This window comes from Lutra lutra, chromosome 3, assembly GCF_902655055.1.
Source record: "Lutra lutra chromosome 3, mLutLut1.2, whole genome shotgun sequence".
Taxonomy (NCBI): Eukaryota; Metazoa; Chordata; class Mammalia; order Carnivora; family Mustelidae; genus Lutra; species Lutra lutra.
The window spans coordinates 62,067,003-62,071,375 of record NC_062280.1 but is presented as its reverse complement, the minus strand read 5'-3'; the positions used below and the strand labels follow the sequence as shown (position 1 = coordinate 62,071,375).

Sequence of the window (4,373 nt, the reverse complement as noted above, 5' to 3'; positions counted from 1 at the left end):
AATGTTTTGGTTCTAATGTGAATCCCAATTATCTAGCTCTGATGACAAATCCATAGTCTACCTATGTACTATTGGTACATGTAACAGGGTGTGAGTGATAATATATTTTTTTAAGATTTCATTTATTTACTTGAGAGACAGAATGCGTGAGCACAAATGGGGGGAAGGGCAGAGGGAAAGGGAGAAGCAAACTCCATGCTGAGCAGGAAGCCCAACTCAGGGCTTGATCCCAGGACCCTAAGATCATGACCAGAGCTGAAGGCAGACACTTAAATGACTGAGACACCCAGGTGCCCCAATAATGATAATATTTTATTGAACTTTGAAACGTGTTTTTGCTTTCCCAGATCACCAATCATGGGTTATTATGAGTGGACTATTATAAACTATTGTGATTATTAGGAGTGGCCACATCTTATATTTCCTCAGAAAAGCCTAGCACTTTTGAGTGACTGTGGCATCCTATGGAGAACTTCAATCTTTGGTTATAGAGCTAAGAGCTCCTGGCTTCACAGCCCCAAAAGCCCTCTTTGAAATGATTCATATATGTTTAAACTGGAGCAGAAAGACCCCTCACCTCTGTATGACATAGGCAGATTTTGAGAACCAGAACTCCTTTTGGCAGTCACATCTGTAACCGCTGTGGAATGAAATCCACTTCAGCGGGTAGTTCTGCTTGATATCTTAGTGCGTTCTTACGTATTCTTCCAGATCTCATTTTCTGCAGAAACAAATCTGGTCCTTTAAAAAGGCACAGAATAGACTACTGGGTATTTACCCTAAAGAAATAAATGTAGTGATCTGAAGGGGCGCGTGCACCCAAATGTTTATAGCAGCAATGTCCACAATAGCCAAACTACAGAAAGAACCTAGATGTCCATCAACAGAATGGATAAAAAAGATGTGGTGTATATATACAATGGAATACTATGCAGCCATCAAAAGAAACAAAATCTTGCCATTTGCAATGACATGGATGAAACTAGAGGGTATCATGCTAAGTGAAATAAGTTAATCAGAGAAAGACAATTATCATATGATCTCTCTGATATGAAGAATTTGAGAGGCAGGGCTGGGGTTCGTGGGTGGTAGGTAGGGAAAAAATGAAACAAGATGGGATTGGGAGGGAGACAAACCACAAGAAATTCTTAATCTGACTAAACAAACTGAGGGTTGCTGGGGGTTGGGGGGGTAAGGATAGGATGGCTGGGTTAAGGACATTGGAGAGGGTATGTGTTATGGTGAGTGCTGTGAAGTGTGTAAGCCTGGCGATTCACAGACCTGTACCCCTGGGGCAAATAATACATTATATGTTAATAAAATTTTGTTTCAATTAAAAAAATAAAAAGGCACAGAATAGGAAGCATTTTTTAAAAATTTCAAATCTATATTTAGAGACAAATTACAGCTCCTGATACTGTAGTTTGGCAAAGCTGCTGTCTAGGGGGCATGTGTGTTACTTCTGTGATGGGTGTAAAAATACAATGACCCAAGGTGTGGAGAATCTAGCTGCCTGCTGTCTGCTAGCTTTGTATGGGCTGCTTTAGACTGGTCCTCAGGGTGTATGAAGGTAAGCGAGGAACATACATTGGGTTTTCAGCAGTTTGGTTTGGAGGTCGGGCTGCAGATTCTCTCCCCTAGGAATCTTTACTACTTCACAGTGGGAGAGAGTCAACTCTTAGTGGCTTCCCTAAGGAATCTCTGATACTCCACAGACAGTTGGCGGGAAAGGAAGATGCCGAATCCTGCTTCCCTTCCCAGTGGTGTTTGGGTCGTTCCGTGGAAGGAGGAAAAAGTCACCCATGGCATCAGTGAAGGCAAGATTCTCTCCACAGAGAAGACGGCAAAGTCAGCAGAGGGTCACTCTGGCAAATTCTGCGTGCAGAGAAGCAGAGAACAGAATAAGGGCAAAGTCTAATGGAGGCAAATCTAGCACCCAGTGGAGAGATGGGCGATCAGCTCACCTTGCTGGAAGGCTCAAGGCTAGAATCATAGAAAGTTAGGGGAAACATTTAGGAATACTCTAGATGTGGGCTCCCAGATTACAGATAAGAATTGGAATGACTGGTAAAGATCAAAGAGGTTGAGAGCAGCCTTACTTACACCAAAACTGAGGACCTTGGATTCAAAGCCCTTGTTTGCTGCACTGTGAGGTTGTGTCCAATGAGGTAGCTGTTTTTCAAACGGGCGACAGTGCAGCGAGAGTGTGATGTGGTTGTGGTGGTGTGGATTTTGGTGTCAAACAGTGCTGGATTTGAGTTCCACCTTGGCCACTTACTGGCTGTGTGACTTTTGGCAATTTATTTAACCTCTTTAAGACTCCTTTTCCTTATCTGTCAAAGGGAGGTAAAAGTAGGACAGGGTTTCTCAACTTTGGCCCTATTGACATGCGGGACTGGATAATTCTTTATTGTGTGGGCTGTCCAGCACTGAAGGCTGTTGAACAGTATTCCTGGCCTCTACCCACTAGATGCTAATATCAAAATCCCTCCCCTTCAAGTGCTGGCAACCCAAACTGACTCCAGACATTGCAAAATGTCCCATGGGGTCAAAATAGTTCTAGCTGAGAACCATGGCAATAGAGTGATAATGGGAATAATGAAATTCTAGTAAAGCCCTTGGCATTGGCATCTGGCATGTAAAAATTGCTCAATAGATATTAGGTATTAATTTTACCCATTGATGAAAATGTGAGCAGTTTTTTTTATTAGATACTAAATAATACTAGTATTAAGGGATACTATTTACTCTCTCAGACCATGTGTGACTATTCTGAGTCCAGAGTTTGAACTGGCCTTGCTGTTGTTGCTTTGAATGAGGGAAAGCAGCTTTTAAAAAAAGTCATTTCTTTTTCTATGTTCAGATTCTCAGTTCATGTACGCTGTGCAGATATACTCACAGCTCACCTGGTACAGGCTTTGCAAAACTGTAGCTGCATGATTAATTGATTAAACATTGCAGTGTTCATAGCATATTCTGAGGGAACAATTACAAGTTCCCCAATGTAATACACATCTCGATGTTGAGTAGCTGACCACAATATTCTTATTTGGAAAGACATTCGTGACAGTTATATGCAGGTTTCTATTAAAAATGTGTTTATATTGTTTCTGAACCATGGAATATTCACTTGTTTTGTTGACATAATCTGAAGAAGAAGGATGATATTCATTTCATCCCATCTTGTTTGGCTATTATTTGATAGCATGTACAACAATATAATCAGTCAAAATGAAATTCTAGCTTCTTCTTGAATTCAGTGATTAAAAACAAACCATATAGGATAAGCCAATGAGTCTTGGTTTCACATCAAACTCCCACAATTTTCTCGGCAAAAGCAAACTTCAGTGGGCTCATAAGAATAGGCATGAGTAACCAAGGTAATTTCTTCCTGAATTAATCTTAAATTCTTCGAAAGTCATCAAGGTTTTATTTCTTTGGCTCCAGATTGAATTGTTGAATTTTGCAGAAGGCATTACAAGTTACACAAGGGAGATTAAATTGAAACGAATGACACAGTTGCCATTAAGACATTAAAGAGGGTGGAGGAAAAGCTGAAGAATATATATGCATATATGTATTTATTAAAGAAAACTTGGGGCTAGGAATGACCACCTTTCAACTTGCGTTGGAAATATTTGAGTTTGATTTTCTCATTTAATTTGTTCAGAGTGAAACTCATGGAGTAACTTACGGAATAGTGATTTGACAGATACTTTGGGCAAACACTTTGGACAAAGAGTATCTTAGAATTAGATTTTTGTAAACTATAGTTAACGAACTGAGCATTGCTGGAGGGGAGGTAGGTGCGGGGATGGGGTAATTGGGTAATGAGCATTATGGAGGGCACGTGATGTGATGAGCACTGGGTGTTATATGCAACTGATAAATTATTGAACACTACATCTGAAAGTAATGAGGTACTATATGTTGGCTAATTGGATTTAAATAAAAAAAGTAAGCACATACACACACGCAAGAATTAGATATTATTTTCCAATGTGTGAAAGTAATGTGAAGAACCAAATCAAAACAAATTATTTTTTATTTTAATTTAAATCTGTGTTGCATGATCTGAGTCTATCTGTCAAACACCCTCCCTCAACTTTCTGGCTCTTGTTTCTACTATAACTTTATCAGCCTCAAATATACATTCTCATGCTTTCCTATGTTTTCTCTTTGGACATCCATTTTCATTACTTTTTTGATGTTTTGGGTCAAAACCCGTCCTTTCAATTGTTTTTTCTAGTTACACCTGGGTACACTGATACATGCCTTTATTCCACATCTCCTCATTACTTACATGGATGATTTTTACTATATTATTTTGCACTGGTTTTTATATGGCTTAGCAATTTTGTGCTGGTTACCTA

At 39.5% G+C, this 4,373-nt stretch overlaps 1 non-coding gene across 1 annotated transcript; it reads right to left on the bottom strand.

Moving 5' to 3' along the window:
• Positions 1-413: 413 nt before the first annotated feature.
• Positions 414-542, bottom strand: LOC125096661 (small nucleolar RNA SNORA25). The gene has a single exon (XR_007126324.1). It is a non-coding gene; the product is annotated as a small nucleolar RNA SNORA25 (small nucleolar RNA).
• Positions 543-4,373: the final 3,831 nt, after the last annotated feature.